The sequence below is a fragment of the Canis lupus genome, chromosome 10 (genome assembly GCF_003254725.2).
Source record: "Canis lupus dingo isolate Sandy chromosome 10, ASM325472v2, whole genome shotgun sequence".
In the NCBI taxonomy this organism is placed as follows: Eukaryota; Metazoa; Chordata; class Mammalia; order Carnivora; family Canidae; genus Canis; species Canis lupus.
The window spans coordinates 65,053,794-65,071,245 of record NC_064252.1 but is presented as its reverse complement, the minus strand read 5'-3'; the positions used below and the strand labels follow the sequence as shown (position 1 = coordinate 65,071,245).

The following is a 17,452-nucleotide window of genomic DNA, read 5'->3' as shown; positions in this document are numbered from 1 at the left end:
GAGTTCTAATCAGTTGTCTAATTTCTTTATAATCAAAACAAGTACATGCACACATGTGCGTGTGTGTGTAAAAGGGTGTGTTCAACTTCCCAGTTTTATGCCTGCTTATTCCAAGACCTCATAAAGTGGAGTAAACAAGTAATGAGGGTATCTAGAAAAGATTCAAACCATATTATACACAAAAAGTAGGCTTTCATGGGTAATAAATGGGGTATCCTAAAGTTAGAGCATGCAGATAGAGAATTTGGCAGACTACCTGCACTTCAGAGTCTGTCCATGGGAAATCACACCCTTAGAACAGAGACTAGGGGACAATATAAGTGAAAAATAGTAAAATAAAAATGCAAGCCAAAGAAGACCTTCAGGGCTACAGACTATGAAAATCAAAGGATCTTGGGTTTGGTAATTCTTTTATAGGAGTCCACTAGAAAGGAACCAGGGGAAGAATCCAGAAGCCTAGTAGCAATCAGCTGTGGAACCCTGAGTCCTGTGCCAGAATAGCAGCCAGGGTAACAAGGCATACAATGGATGAAAGTGATTCAATACTAATCTCTCATAAGAAAAGAAGTTGTACCTGCTTAAGGAGTTCTAGCCTCAAGTCTGAAATGGTCATGGAAAAGAAGAGTTGGTAGGTCTATAAGTTGAAAGCTCTGGGGTCAAGTGGAAAGGAAGGGTTGGGAACGCAGAGGAATGAGGAGGAATGGGGCTCACTATCATTTAAGACTATCTGGCAATTTAAAAATAGTTTCCCTAAAGGAACAAAGCTGAAGCACTTAAATTACCAGATATCAAGACTTGTTTAAAGCTACATGTCATGTGATAACAAAGATGCCACTGCGGTGTGGAGGGGGAAAGGACAAGCCTTTTTTTTTTTCAACAAATGGTGCTAGATTAAGTGAATGTCTATACAGGTGGACTCAATCTTTGATTCTACCTAGTACCTTATACAAAAATCAGCTCCAGACAGATTGTAGGCCTAAATGTGAAAGGTAAAAATAATCAACCTTCTAGAAGATAACTTAGATTATTTTCGAGACCTTAGGGAAGGCAAGGTGTTTTAAATAAGACACAGAAGGCAGTAATCATAAAAGAGAAAATGGTAAATTGGACTTCATTAAGATTTAAAATTCCTGTTACCTAAAGAACAACATTGAGAGAGTGAAAAGGCAAGCCACTGACTGGGAGAAGAACTCTGTGCTACATGTAACTGTAAAAGAACTCATATCCAGTATATATAAAGAATTCCTACAAATCAAGGTGAGACAACTCAACAGAAAAATGACCAAAATATTTTGAACAGGTAAATCACAAAAGAGATTACACAAATAGCCAATAACTATCTGAAAAGTCGTCAGGGAAAAATGCACATGAAAGCCCCAAGAAGACACTATTATACACCCACCAGAACAGATAAAATTAGAACAAAACAATATTAACCACAGCTACCAATGGCAACAATATGGAACAACTGGTACTCTCTTATTTTAATGGCTGGAGTGTAAACTGGAAACTGGTATACTTATTTGGAAAACTGTTTGGCAGTACTTACTAAAACTGTACCAGGTCTATACTCCACAGAAGTGAGTACATGTGTGCATTGAAAGGCATGTACAGGACTGTTCATAATAACTTTTTTTTTAAAGACTATTTGACAGAGAGAGAAAGAGTGAGTATGCATGTGTGCACAGGCAGGGGAAGCAGCAGGCAGAGGCAGAGGGAGAAGCAGACTCTGCAGAAGCAGAGCAGAGAGTCCAGTGCGGGGCTCAATCCCAGGACCCTGAGATCAGGACCTGAGATGAAGGCAGATGCCCAACCAACTGAGCCACCCAGGCGCCCCCATGATAACTTTATTCTTCATTAAAAATAACCCAAGTGTCCATCAGCAGACTGGTTAAAACGAACCATGGTATACACATACAATGGAGTACATTATGAGTTATTATTACATGCAACATGGATGACTATCACAGACATGATGTGTGAAAGAAGCCAGATATACACGCAAAACACATATTGCGATTCCATTTCTGGGAAGTTCAAAATAGGCAAAACGAATCTACGGGGATAATTCAGAACAGGGGTACCTATAGCAGGTACAGTACTGACTGGAAGGGGGCATAAAAGAGCCCCAGGGTGCTAATAATGTTATTATCTCTTGATGAGAATACTAGTTACACAGGTACATATATATTTTACATATATGAACAATGTACTAAGACTCGTACATTTGTTCTGTGTATGTAACAATAAAAAACAAAACGTGTTTCTCAGAAAATCAACACATTTAACAACTACGTTAAAGTGAATGCATATGGGATCATAATAATAAGCATACCATTTATCAAAAAAAAGTTTTGCTTATTTATACTTTTCCTAATTCTGGGATTTAAGGTAATATGCGTTTGTCTCAAAAGGCAGCATGGTACAGGAGAAAGATCTTGGATTTGGAGTCAAAGAGATCCTAGGTTCAGATTCCAGTTTCCTCATTTACTAATTATGTGAGTTTGCCCTCCTTGAGCTTCGGTGTCCTATCTATAAAAAGGGGCTAGCAGTTCCTCCCTTTCAATGCTGTTGTGAGGATTACAGATAACAGACCTTCAGTACCTGGCACATTCTGTACCTCAGCAAGTTATCAACTATCATTACTTTTTAACTTTCACCAAGTTTGTGGTTCAAACCATAATCTACCTTTAACAAAAATCTAAGCCAATGTTTGCTTAGTTGCCAAAAACATTCACATGACTCTGCATATACTTTAAAAGGTCACTGAAAGAATAAGTCACTTAAGAAAAATATTCCTAGCTGCACTAAAGATACAAGACATTGATTTTATTGCCAATCTCTCTAACCCACCCCTGGAAAATATGAAACAATGCCCAAGGTTGAAGGACTGAGACCACAGCCTCTGAACCAACTCAAGGGACTAGTAGTAGCTTATTAAAAGATGGAGGTTTTGATGAGGACAATACAACCCAGAGTTCTCACAAGCAACTTGAAGTAAAGCAGCTGTAGATATTATCCATTTAGAGAAAAGACCACAAGAATAAAGGCTTCTAAAAAACTACCTAGTTGGGATGCAAAGGATTTTACATACTCCTCTAGGATAGAGTTAATTCGTGATCACCCCTCTATCCTCCATCATCCACACAAAGTATTAACTGTCCTAAGGGTCTCTGGGCTCACATTTGGTGGTAGTGGTGGGGTCTCTAAGCAGCCCTTTAGAAATTTCCCAAACACTGAGAGAACCTTCCAGATAAGCTAAAAACTCACCAGAGAGAGAAACTCCTACGTTTTACAGGGCACTGATCAAGCTGCATCAATGTGTACATCAACTCTGAAGGCCAGATAAGCATATCTAGATTATATAATCCCCAGCTTTACTGAGAACCTTTCACTCCAAACTTATTTTTATAGGACTGGAATGGAGGTGGGGGTAAGTAAAGGAGAACACAAACAAGCAGAAGGATGGTGGTAAGAAAAGAAAAAAGAAAAAAGACAAACAACCATGTAAATTGTGCTACAAGCTCTAAGTAGCACAAACCACACTAGCGAGGTTTAGTTAATGGATCACACGCAAAAGAACCCTGCTACCTTTTTATCATGATGTCTGAGGTTTTTAATGAGTCACTTGTCAAATCATTTGGGTGAGTGATGGGAAAAAATGTGTATTTTCTTTAGAAAAATGAATGAAAATGTTACACAAGCAATTAACAACATCGATTTGCATTACAAATGTTGCCTGCTATTGCAGTAGTTCAAATTATTCAAATCTTTACTGTAATATCTTCACAGGAGTTTTAAGATACTATAAAAATATACTGCCAATGAATCTGCCCAGCCTACATTCAGTTTAGGTCATCTTGTCTCAGAAAGAGCCCTTATTCTGAGTGATATGAAGATAGGGATTTTAGTTAACTTTCTGGTTTTCCAAACCATCTAGAGACAACTGGACCATGCATGATGTCACGAAAGTTTTCATGCTTCTAAAATTGAAAATCTACAAAAATGGTAATTTTCATTTTCTCTTTTTGAGTGATTTCTCCTCAGCATATTGTATTAGCTCTATGGTGGCTAACAAAACAAGGAAAGCCCCTAAAAATAGATGCTTTTTAGTAAAAAATTGAGAAGCGTTATGTTGTTGTGATTTGTTTCTAAGATTCCCTTCAACATAGGCTGCAAACTTCAAGGCTCTTTAATCAAACTTCCATAATTCTAAAGACAAATATTTTTAAGAGATATGATTTGAACTTGCTGACTTAAGAACAAAAACGCAAGACATTATAGACATCAGCTATATCAATATGTCAACATGTCATCAACTGCATTACATACAGTATTATTTAAAACATTTGTTGAACCAACAGTAGAGTCCAAGCACTTTCTTCTGCTCACACCAATATCAAGGTAACATTTATTAAACACTTACTATGTGCTGATACTATATGAAAAGCATTTGTGAATTATCTCATTTACTCCTCATACTATGCTATGTGGTAGGGATTATCTTCATTTTACAGATAAACGCTTACAGAGGTTAAATAATCCCTCATGGTAGTGTAACTACTAAGTGGTGAATCAGTCACAAGCTAATAAAATACTTGAAAAATATCTTACTGCAGAAATAATTGAGAGCAAATACTAGAATTACAAGAATCATCCCTTAAAGTTTTCTGAGTTAAGAAAAAGGTTTCTGAAACTTTCACGATAGTTTGAAAGAGGAAAAAAGATGCTTACAAGCTAATAACCAACAAAAATGCCAAGAGGTGAATGTCTTTTTAGTATTAATGTATACAATGGTAAAAATGTAAAGAAACAAGCAGCAAAATATCTTTATAACTAAGTTGATCACCCTCAAAAGGCCAGATTGCCAAAAAGTGACAACCAAATTTTCTATCTTCCTGATTTTGATGTCAATAACGATGATTCACAAAAGTACAAATATCATACCTATAACCTAAATGACAATATGAGCAGCAACTCACACTCTTCAATGAATGTTGCTAAGTAGCAATAAAAGTTATCATTTTACAGAAGGTAGTTTTCAAAAATTCCTAAGAGCTTTTCTTTTATGTAAATCCATAAGGCATTTTGTGTTTTTCTAGCTGCACAGTAAAAATTAAACAAGATAAATAAAAACTTTTGAAATTATTTTATCTTTAATTCATCATATCAACTGACCATATTTGAGAGATTACTAGCTTTTATTCCCCAAAATGTACTTCAACTTGAAATTGGATAAATGATATTGGATAACTGTTGCTAACAAAGACAACAAAACAGAAGCAGTGGTGAGAATGGATGCATTAGCCCTGGGAAACAGTTTTTTTCCCTAGTACTCTCTGCTCTTATTACACAGTTACAGAATAAATTAGCCACTCTAATTTCCTCCTTAACATCCCTGAAACTTTACGACAAAAACAGAATCTAAAAGCAGAACTACTTCAGTTTCAAGTCCTTTCACTCAAATCTTGCTTATATCTACCATATTGTCTACAGATAACCTCTGGACTTTCTGTTCTCTTTCTCAATTGCTTGCTCAGGGGACCCTTTGAATTTCTCCATTACTACTGATGCTTTCTCACCAACCTGTAAATGTTCCAGAGTCTTCCAACCTTAAACAAATCAGAGCAAAACAAAACAAACTCCTCCCTTCTGTGCCCTTCTAGCTCTCCTCCTCCTCACCACCAAGCTTCTTCAAAGGGCTCTATTGGCTATCTCTACTTCCTAGCCTCCCACTCACTCCTCAACCCAGAACAATCTGGCTTCCATCCTACCACTCCACTGAAACTACACTTGCAAGAGATACTTTACTTGAGCTCAAAAGACTGGAAATACTGTGCCGGAACAGGCCTCTGCTGTTGACCACTGCAGCTCAGGGCCTGGTGCACGGTAGGAACTGAATACCCTATTACTGTTCTTGCTGGGGCATTACCCCACTGACCACTTGTGAACTGTCTCCTTCTCCACCTCCCACTAGATTTCTATAACCCTCGCTCTGGTGCTCCACCAAGTAAGTTAGAAAACATCGAAGTTCAGTCAAGGTAAGTAAATATGATCTGGGAGGCTGGTCTGAGATGTAACATGTGCAAAAGAAAGCAAGTCCAATCATTTGTGCTGCACCTGTCTGAAAAAAAAGAATATGTTGAGCAGGGTAGTGTTTATATGCAAACTAGGGGGAAAAAAACCAAACAGCTAAAGGACAAATTTTTGTTCATGTATGTGTTTAACAGACCAGCCAGTACGACTTTCTGCTTTGATTTGAAGCAGTTTCTCACCATAAGTGGAAGTGTCAGCTGGTGTCTCCAGAGCGTGATATGACTCTGGATGGCCCAACTAATTTCCCCTGCTCTTGTTCTCTGTTCCCAGAAACTTTAATACTCCATGTAAAATTTCCCACAGATTTGCAATCAGCCAGCATGAATAGCTGACATGTTTTGAAAGAAATTTCTAGCTGTAAAGCTTTAGATTTAAATTCTGGTCAAGAATGATGAGTTAAACCTCAAGATCCCATGGTATTCTGAAAAAAATAAAAACCAAAACCACAAGACCTACTTTATGGACTTTCAAAACGAAAGACCCCACTCTAGTCTGTAACTCAAATTGTTCAGGCCTTTGGCAGCTACCCTTCCTGACACTGCTACTCTATATATTATAAATCCCACCAGGAGAACTCATCTTTTAGAGAAAAAAACATCTAGTAAAGGTTCTAAAACTGCAACCAAATGCAGTTAGAATTCAATCACCTGAGCTAATGAAAAAGGGATGCAGGCAGTGTCCTACATAATCTATAACTCACAAATTTGGCCTTTAAATATGTCCTATGCAACAGCAGATTTACCTCACAAATTATCTTTGCTAAATGCTATCTGTTAATTTCTTCTCTGACCACCCATCAATTGAGAAAAAGATAACCTAGAAACATGGGAGAAGGAAACCAGATAATGAACCAGGCTTAAAGATAATCATACATCATCCACAAATAATAACATATAAGGACGTTCTTGGGGTGATTATAAAACAAAAGCTTTGTATATGTGAAAAATCAAACGTAAACACATTCCAAAACAGTGCTCAAGAGTGTATGTTGTGATATACCCAGGTAATGCCACAAGTAGGTCCCACAGTACTGATAACCTTCATGGAAATTATGGAAGGAATTCCCATAGCAAACAAATTCTAGGTGGTTGACCTTTTAATTATGTTGTTCCTTGGTTTAAAGTTTTACTTTCCCCTGAGAGGTAGAAAGGGTAAAGGGCAAACAGAATTTCACCAACTAGTACTTACCCTTACTCTCTGGGTACTCTTGATATTTTTAGTTCTATTTCACTTTTTCTTAAAAGTTGGTCAGGATCCCCTAAATTGATTTTATAAACCTAAATTTTATAAACCAGAAATAGGTCATAACCCAAAGTAAAAAATAATAATAATAAAAAAAAGACAAAAAGGACACTGAAGAATTTAAAGAAAATGAACAAAACTAAAAGTCAATTTCCCCTAAATACTATTAGTATCACTGAGGTTAGGGAAACGCAGGTCCTTCTATATAGATGTTATGAATAATGTCAATAAAAAAATTTGAAATTTGGGGATCCCTGGGTGGCACAGTGGTTTGGCGCCTGCCTTTGGCCCAGGGCGCGATCCTGGAGACCCGGGATCGAATCCCACGTCGGGCTCCCGGTGCATGGAGCCTGCTTCTCCCTCTGCCTATGTCTCTGCCTCTCTCTCTCTCTCTGTGTGATGCCTATCATAAATAAATAAAAATTTTTAAAAAAAATTTGAAATTTGTCCATAGTTTTTCACCTTTAAAGTACGTAAGTAGCACAATTTAAGGCGACTTAAAACTCCTGCATATTCTGGGTATTTTCTAAGACATCAATTCTCCTATGATCACTTTTATAGGAATCATTTTACAGTCTTGTAGTCATTGCTTAAAGTTTGCTACGACAAGAAAAAAATCTCAAAATATCTCTGTACAAAATCTTAACACAGAATTTGTATTAGTAATGTATGTCTACCACAACAAGAATTGTTTGCATGCATCAATTTTGTTCAAGGTTTAATCTCCCTCACAATAATACTATCACTCCCTTTCCTTCTGATCCACTTCCTCTAAATCCAATTACTGCTTCCAGCATATAAGAGGAGGGAACAGAGCTTCTTTCAAAACAAAGAACTCCTCCTTGATCTGGTGCTTACAGGGACAAAATGCATTCTTAAATTACATTATTTGAATGAGCCAAGTAATTTGATAAAGTGAAAGTGTTCCTTTTCTCTTCACAGAATTTTACATAAAGTAATAACAAATACTATCATTTTTTCAAATTCATACTACCCTCAATCTACAAAGCAAGCCACTTTAAGGATAAAATTAAAGATACTATTGGTGGGACTACATGTTGGTTCATACTCCAGGTAATTCTGCAATATACAAAAAATTTTAATGCACAGTTTTTGGACTAAACAATTTCATCCACAAGAATGTATCCTATAGAAACAATCATACAACCATCCAAAGATCACTCCACATAAATGTTAATTCCTGCATTGTTTAAAAAGTTAACTGAAAATAACTGAAATATTTATCAATAAGAAATAGGGTAGGGGCGCTCAGTCAATTAAATGACTGTCTTTGGCTCAGGTCATGATCCTAAGGTCCCAGGATCCAGCCTGGCATAGGGCTCCCTGCTAGGCAGGGAATCTTCTGCTCCTCCCTCTGCCTGCCACTTCCTATCTTTGTGTGCTCTCTCTCTGTCAAGTAAGTAAATAAATAAATTAATTAATTATTAAAAGAAAATAAGGAATAGGGTAAATAAAAACTATGGCCACTAAAAAAAAGATAAAGCTACAATATTAATTGGGAAATGTGTCTAAAACACTTTTAATAAAGATTTTTTTACTTGAGATCGAGTGAGAGAGAATATGAACAGGGGGAGCAGCATAGGGAGAGGGAGAAACAGACTCCCTGCTGAGCAGGGAGCTCAACAAGGTGCTGGATACCAGGACCCCAAGATCATGACCTGAGGTGAAGGCAGATGCTTAACCGACTGAGCCACACAGGTGCCCCTAAAACACATTTTTAAGTTAAAAAAAAAAAAGCATTTTCTGAAAGGCAGTCTCTCTTGATTCTCCTCTTATCATAGCCTTTCTCCTTCAATGAATCTGCTTCTTCTGCTGGTCTCTTAAATTTCAGTGTTCCTCAGGCCTTGGTCTCCCCATATTCTTATCCCAGAGGGTTCTCAACCACCTTTTCTTTTTATATGTTCAGAATGCTAAAACCACTATCTACTTACAGGCTCTCTAACCTCCAGATCTGTCTACCTAAATGCCTTTCTGAATATCTCCACTTGGATGTCCTTAAGATATTTCATATGTTCCAATTCCAAAACTGAAGTCAATCAACCTCTACTCAAAACAACAGAAACTGGACCCCCCCCCCCAAAAAAAAAGAACAGAAACCACTTGTTCTTATACAACTCTTTTCTTTTTCTTTCTTTCTTTTTCTTTCTTTCTTTCTTTCTTTTTTCTTTTTTTTTTCTTTCTTTTTTTTCTTTTCCCTCCCTCCCTCCCTTTCTTCTTTCTTTCTTTCTTTCTTTCTTTCTTTCTTTCTTTCTTTCTTTCTTTCTTTCTTCTTTCTTTCTTTCTTTTCTTTCTTTCTTTCCCTCACTCCCTCCCTCCCTTCCTTCCTTCCTGTTTTATTTATTCATGAGAGACATACAGAGAGGCAGACTCCAGGACCAAGACGCGAACAAAAGATGGACACTCAACCACTGAGCCACCCAGGTGCCCCCCCATATAACATTCTAAATCCAAAGCCCAGAAATCTGAGGGTTAGCCCTGTTTTCCCTCTGCCCCCATCCCACCCCCATCCCACAAATTAAATCAACCATAAATGAGGTCTTTTATATTTCTTACTGTATTTATTTTAACATCCCACAACCAATAGCTTATGTCAGGGCCTCATTATTTCTGGCTGGGATTACTACAGTCTATTTGAAACACCTATCTTATCCAACATGACTAAGATACTCTCTCTTTGTACCAATCAGACAAAACTAACCCCTGGTTCCTCCACTGGCTCTGTTACCTCTAGGTTGTCATACATCATTTTTTCTAACTTCCTATTGTTACCTATTCAGATAGCCCACTTACTACACTTTCAAACCCTATCCAGGCATGAAGTTTTCTGTGAAGTGAGATCCACCAATACTTATCAAGTTATTAAGTCATAGGTACTATGCTAGGTACTATTCATACATGATCCAACTTAATCTCAACCATCTATTTTTGTAGAGGAAAAAAACATGCTCAGAGAGGTCAAATAATCTGCTCAAGGTCTCACAAAGTGTAAGTACATAAAGTAGGGCCTTAACATTACAACCACTGTTCTTTTCATTATGTTAGTTTGCCTTTCTAAATCAATTAATCCTTCTTTATATCTACCTCTTTTATTACATTTGACAGAGTAAATCAAATTTGTTTCCATGTTTTTCTCTAGTAGCCTATAAACCAATGTTACTCAATCTTAGCTTTGTATTAAGTTTTTCCTTTTTAATAGAACAGGTGGACCTGAAGATCTGTATTTTTTTTTTTTAAAGTTTCAAAGATGATGCTGATTGTCAGTAAAGCTGGAGAAACACTGAGTTAAGTTTCCAGAAGATAAGAATGTTACTGGACTTTATAACTTTGGGGTTGACATAAATGCCTGCAAACTTCACTGCTGAACACACTGATGGAGATAAATCAATGAAATTGTCATTTTTCTTATAAAATGTTTTCCTTTACTTACAATGATCTGATTGTACAAACATTTCTAAAATTTACCTGAGAATATCACAAAGAAATTTCACACTCAAGATTTATAAAAGAAAGGGGTGCCCGGTTGGCTCAGTTGGTTAAGCACCTGCCTTTGGCTCAGGTCATGATCCCAGAGTCCTGGGATGGGGCCCACGTTGAATTCCCTGCTCAGTGGGAAGCCTGCTTCTCCCTCTCCCTGCCACTCCCCCTGCTTGTGCTTGCTCTCTGTCAAATAAATAAAATCTTAAAAAAATTTTTTAAAGAGTTCACAACAAAATTTTTGATACTTTTCTTAAAAATAAAACTTGGAAAATTTCCTTAAAGGATCAAATTTGAATTACTGTAATAATCCTGGAAACAGATACAATTATGTACATAATTTAAATGTTAATAGAATTCTTGGTAAAAATAAAACCATGTTTAAAAATTTAATCGGTTCCACTTGCTATTGAATATTAAGAAATGAATGTGAACAGCAACAACAGAAACTCTTCTCTACTTCCAGAAACCAAGGTCACTGATAATCTGATTAAAATCTGTACTATTTAGGTGTGACGCTTGCACTGTGTTGCAAGTAAACTTCTGAAACCTAATGAGACAGAAAGCTATCATCTGCTAGCTCGTTATGATATAGAGGGATAAGTCTGAAATACGAAAGGAGGATGAAGTAATGAGGACTTAACTATAGGTAAAAAGTAATGAATATTTTTTTAAAAAAAAGTAATGAATATTCAAACATTCCAGTTTGGGTTTTGGGAAGAGAAAATATGAATGTTATACCTGAAACTCTTGGTATGATTTTTTTTTTTAAGAAGCAAAGATACTATTAAAAATATTCAGGGCATCCCTGGGTGGCTCAGCGGTTTGGCACCTGCCTTCAGCCCAGGGCGTGATCCTGGAGTCCCGGGATCGAGTCCCACACATTGGGCTTCCTGGATGGAGCCTGCTTCTCCTTGGTCTGTGTCTCTGTCCCTCTCTCTCTGTGTCTCTCATGAATAAATAAATAAAATCTTAAAAAAAAATTTGGTGCAAAAAGAGTTAATTTATTTCTTAATGTAGGTTCATTAATTTTATAAATAGCTACTAAAAAAAAAGTTTTAAGAAAATAAATCAATGCTTCAGATTCTGAGTGTCACTATAGCAGAAGTGTTTTACCTGAAAATACTCCAGGTCAACATTTCTGCATCCAAATAATGAACAATTGAGATGAGAGATGATTAACTATAGCAAAATAGAAAATACTACAAAACATAAGCAATGACTAAGAAGAAAACAACAAAAAAAAATACCCACCTGGGAGGGTGCGTGAGGCAGAAACAGTATTCATTTTATTTCTTTGGTCTCATTAAGAAATATGCAAATATTAAAGATCCTACTCCTAGAAGTCTTGCTTTGGAAAGTATCATTTAAAATTAACATTTAAAGAATAAGAAGATGTGAACTAGGAATGATATCCTCTGTTATCTAAACACAAAATTGTTATTTAATGCAACAGAAAAATCCAATGTTAGCAATGTAGGATTTTTACATTTGTTGTTAAACTTGTTAGGTTTTTTTTTTTTTTTTTTTTTGCTGCTCATGTAAAATGGGGTCTCCTCTTCTATTTTCTAACTGCTAAGTGCTACTTATAAAATTGAAAGCTCCTATTACTTGTAAAGTATACCATCACATCATAAGCAAACTGGAGTAGTCTGATCATTTCCTTTCCAATTCTTATGTCTTTTTCCTTATTGACTGTGCTGGTTAATGCCTCCAATACCAAATCTACTAGTAATGGTGACAGCGGGCATTACTATTCCCCCTAAATTAAAATAATGATTTTTGGTTTGAGGCATATACATTTTATCATATTGCAGAATTATCCAATAATTTTTTTAAGTTGTTTTGTTAAAAAAAATTAAAAGTGAGTTTCAAAATTTATGGAGACAATTACAGTATTTATGGAGAGAATTACATAATTTTTCCTTAGTTCTGGTAATGTTAACAAAAAGAACCAATAGTTATTCATAATTTTTTTCAGCGTGTTCAGAAGGGAAGCCCAGCTTGTTTTCTGATGCAGGAAAAAGGTATGTTTCCAAATAATCAAATAAGCATTGTGTTAGATTATTTGCTCGATTACACACTTCAAACAGAAATATTTAACTTACTTGATCTAATTTACTCTTTACTTTCACTTTACAAGTAGGTCTCAAAACAAATTTACATTTTCTTGTTAAGTATGAAACATATCCAAATTAGTAGTGTAGGTTCTTCCAGGTTTCGTGCAGGCTCTCTTCTTATTCAACGTCCCCCCTAAACAATCTCATCCACCTAAGGCTTTAATTACCACGTTCTAGGACTCCCAGATTTATTCCTACAACCCTGCTCTCAAACCAGAGCTCCAGACCTGCCAGGCCAACTCTCTACTAGTTCTCTGCACTTGAATTCTTCAACTCAAACTGAGCTTAACAGGAAGAAAACTCAAAGCTTTTCTTCCTCAAATCTAGTCCTTTTCCAGGGTGCTCTAACTCAGGGAATGGCCCCTCCACCCACCTAGTTACTAAATCAGAAACATAAGAACCACCCTTGACAAAGCTCCTCACCTTCCCCTATCTTCTAAAGAATGATTTGTATCTCATAAATCCCTCAATTCTAGAATATCTGTACTTCCTTTCACCTTCTGTGACTTGTTCCAGTCTAAGCTGCCATTATCACTTAAACAGCCTCTTCCTGACTGGTAAGCAATCATGCACAACCTAAGTAATCTTTTAAAAAGTCAATCTGATCACACTGATTCCCTGCTTGTGATAAAGATTTTTTTTTTTAAGATTTATTTATTTATTTATTCAGAGAGAGAGAGAGAGAGGCAGAGACACAGGCAGAGGGAGAAGCAGGCTCCATGCAGGGAGCCCGACGTGGGACTCGATCCCGGGTCTCCAGGATCACACCCCAGGCTGCAGGCGGCGCTAAACTGCTGCGCCACCGGGGCTGCCCTAAAGATTTAAAAAAAAAAATCTTTAATAAAGTCTATATAAGCCATTACCATCTCTTCAGTCACCTCCTCCTCTTCCCTTCCTCTATTGTTTCCAATACTCTAAACTAGGCCCTCTTTCATTTACTGAAAGCATGCATTCTTTTGTGCCACAGGGCCTTTGTACCTGCAGTCCCAATGCCTAAAACATTCCTACATGTTCTTCAATTCTTAGATGAGGGATCAATTTCTCAGATAAATTCCTAACACCCTTCTCCAAGTCTTCCTGTATATATTTCTTTGACAGCATAAGACCTGCAGTAAGTTATAGTCTATAATCAGACACTTATAATTTGAAAGATGACTGCAAACTGTATATCCTATGAAAAATATACTGACATATCGAAATGTAAGAAGTTGGTTTTTAAAAACTTACTGCTTTTCAGAAGAGTGAAGTTAATCTTACGTTTCTTTTCCATACGTAAAAACAAGTCAGTGTCAGGCTCTAGAGCACGACAGTCCAACTGAAATACGCTATGAGCCACATATACAATTTTAACTTTTCTAACAATCAATTTAAAAAGCAGATGAAATTATATTTTGCTTAACCCAAAGCATCTAAAATATTATTTTAACATGTAACCAACCTAAAACATGTATCTTAACATTAGTGTCGGTGTGTTTTTTACATGTAGAACACATCTACTTTGGACTAGCTTTGTTAAAAGTTCCACATGTGCTAGAAGTTATTGTACTGCACAACATAGTTCCAGAAAATAATACTGTATTTCCTGTACTTAAATAGCTTACTAACATAATCAGTTATTTTTAAAACAACACAGCATTAAGCAATTTTAACTGCATATCAAATAAGGACACATCTCGTATTTAAACTTTTCAAAAAATGTTTAAATTATGCAAATATTCCATACTGCTGAAAAGCCTAAATACAAAATAAAAATTCAGGTAAACAGTTTAAAAACTGCATTTTTACTCATCACCTGAGGAGATTAAAGGAAGACAGGTACTCTCAAACACTCCTTGTAGGTAAGTGATTTTATTAGAACCGCTTGGAAAGCAACCGGCTTTCCCTTTCTTTTAGTAACGCCGCATCTAAGACTCAGTCCTACAGAAAGAACCAAAAACAAAGTCAAAGATCACAAACTTGTTGACCAAGATACAACATGATTCATACGTACATGTGTATATGACACTCATACCCACAGGGGGAAACAATGGAATGCAATCCAAAATTTTAGTTATCTCTTTGTAGTGTGATGACTAATATTCCTTTTAACACATATTATTCCTTTTAACATGTATTTATTAAGTGCTACTCTGCTAGGCATTAAAACAGATGGGTCCCTGCCATCAAGGGACATACCAGTTTTCTTTACACTTTTCCACATTTTCCAAATATTCTCTAAAAAACACATTATCCTTTCATAATTTTAATAACCAGAAAAATAAAATACAACGTGCAGTGGATGCTGATTTGGGCAAATCAGCTATAAAGGGATATTTCTGGGTTACCTGGGGAAGAATTTGAATAAAGCCCTGAATATTAGTTTAGATGAAAATTTTCTAAAATGGTAAGAGGAGATTAGTTGATTAACACAAAACAATCTACAAAACTGTTAACGGGGGGGTTTCTGAGCAGCAGGAATGTGATTTTCTTTTCCTCTTGTTTTTTTTTTTTTTAATTTTTTTTGCTTGCCAATTTTCTACAATGCTCCTGTAATAAAAGACTACTTTTAAAAATTAAAGTATATATACCCACTATTTCTGAGCATCTACTACATACAAAACTGTGCTAGGTTCTATAAGAGGCAGAAAGGAGTAAAAGGAGTCACAATCTTAAAGTAAACTACGATTATTTAAGGGGAACAACACATAAGAGAAAAATAAAAGTAATTAACACAAACCAGAATATAAACATCAAATGAAGTAAAATGCAGTTATAAGGATTCTAAGAAAAAGAAAGACCTTACTTGATTGGAAAGAGGAAGAATGGCAAAAATGAGAAAAAGCTTCATGGAGATAGAATTTGAAATGAAAAGGCTTTTAACTGATACAAGTAACAGCAGACACTAAAAATAAAGTATGGGGCAAGTGTCAAAGAACAGTAAGTCACATTAATAGAGTTTGGTTAGAATGCGGGATATATGAAGGAAGTAGGCAGTATGCTCAAAAAGTAGGCTATGAGGGCCTTGAATTTTCAGAAGGGAAATCTTTTGAATTTAGCGATGGGGAAATTACTAGAGGTTCCAATTCAAGAAACTGTCCATATCTCTGTAACCACCTCTTAATGGAATCTTCCTGCTTCCACTCCTGCACTCCTTTAGTCTATTTTTCGTACAGCAGCCAGCCAGATCCTTTTTTTCTTCCCCAGCCGGATCCTTTTAAAACATAGATTATGTCACATCTCTACTCAAAAGTCCTGCAATGGCCTCCCATTTCACACAGTAAAAAGCCAAAGTCATTAGAATTTCTACAAAGCCCTGCACACTGCCCTCTCACCCTCTAACTCTGTGATCACATATACTACTCTTCCCCTTGCAATGCTTTGCATATTCCAGGCATACTTCTGCTCCTACCGCTCTCGCTCATATTCTCCTCACCAACTTCAGGTCTTAAGCTTTCTCTGACTCCATCCAACATACAACAGCAAACCCCAACAACAACCACCTCCCACTCCTGTCTCAGACAAAAAGTCTGTACTCCGGTATCCCTCCAAATGGACTGTTCTCTGTGACACTTCACATCATATGCCATCTCTATATTTTATTTTTTCTTTTCCCTATACACACACACAAATACAAGAAAAGCTCAATGAGGGCTATTTTTTTTCTTTTTTGTTCATTTCAGTATCCCCAGCATCTAGAATAAAGCCTCGCGTATTGCAGTAAGAAGCAAAGGAAGAGACTACCACGGTGTTAGATATTTAGCTGAAATGGCTTACAGCATATTGTAAGTATTTACATAAATAGAACCTACAGTGAATTTATTCTAATTCACTACTATATTTTCCTCTGAGAACTATTCACCAAAACAGTGCTTATAAATTAAGCTTTGAGCATACAGACAACCTTTAATTTACTAGCAATTTATCTCTGCAAGGTTTACTTAAGTTAGTATTTGAAACAGGGATGGTGGTGATTGAGGAAGAAAGGAGGGAGTATTAAATCTACTTGCCTTCTTCTTTCATTTCCCCCAAACTAATGAACACAGACTCCCCACCTCTCTGCTTCCTCCCCAGTGTAGTTTCTGACTTTTTCCTTTTCCTAGGGAATAGGTCTAATCCAGACCTATAAGCCTTATCCCCAGGTTAAGGCCAGAAATAGAAACTAAGAGTGTGATACAAAGCTTTGGAGATGGTTGGCAGGATTAAGAGGAGAGCCAGGCAGGCAAGGGAGGTTACTGCAGAGGAACTTCATATATTTTAAAAGGAAGTCAATACAAAATAACACTTAGCTACTTAGCTACTTCCCTGTTCTAAAATATACAATGCTGAAAGACAAGTGATACTTTATTTTTAAAATGATAAACCCGATCTTTTATTTTATTATGATTTTAAGCACACACGTTTAGAAAAAAAATTAATGAATGATCAAGTACCCTTTTACTAAATCTGCTACAGATTTATTTTTAAAACAGCAAAGCTATGGTTCAAAAACAAAGGCCCTTCCTAGATCCTTTATTCTTCTT

General features: G+C 36.4%; 1 protein-coding gene and 2 long non-coding RNA genes across 6 annotated transcripts in view; 2 read left to right on the top strand and 1 right to left on the bottom strand.

The window, feature by feature from the left end:
* The window catches only part of AFTPH (aftiphilin), a 66,838-nt gene that overhangs the window by 46,470 nt on the left and 2,916 nt on the right, over positions 1-17,452 (bottom strand). The window contains exon 2 of one of the 4 annotated variants that reach the window (XM_025469345.3): positions 14,746-14,870. The exons of the other annotated variants lie outside the window; for them this stretch is intronic. The gene's annotated coding sequence lies outside the window, so the exon portion shown is untranslated. The remainder of the gene's footprint in view (positions 1-14,745; positions 14,871-17,452) is intronic. 4 annotated transcript variants of the gene reach the window in all.
* On the top strand, positions 402-16,825 carry LOC125755966 (uncharacterized). The gene is made up of 3 exons (XR_007413648.1): positions 402-628; positions 12,815-12,860; positions 16,613-16,825. It is a non-coding gene; the product is annotated as an uncharacterized LOC125755966 (long non-coding RNA).
* LOC118355894 (uncharacterized) lies at positions 5,367-9,164 on the top strand. Its single transcript, XR_004819228.2, has 2 exons — positions 5,367-5,889; positions 5,978-9,164. It is a non-coding gene; the product is annotated as an uncharacterized LOC118355894 (long non-coding RNA).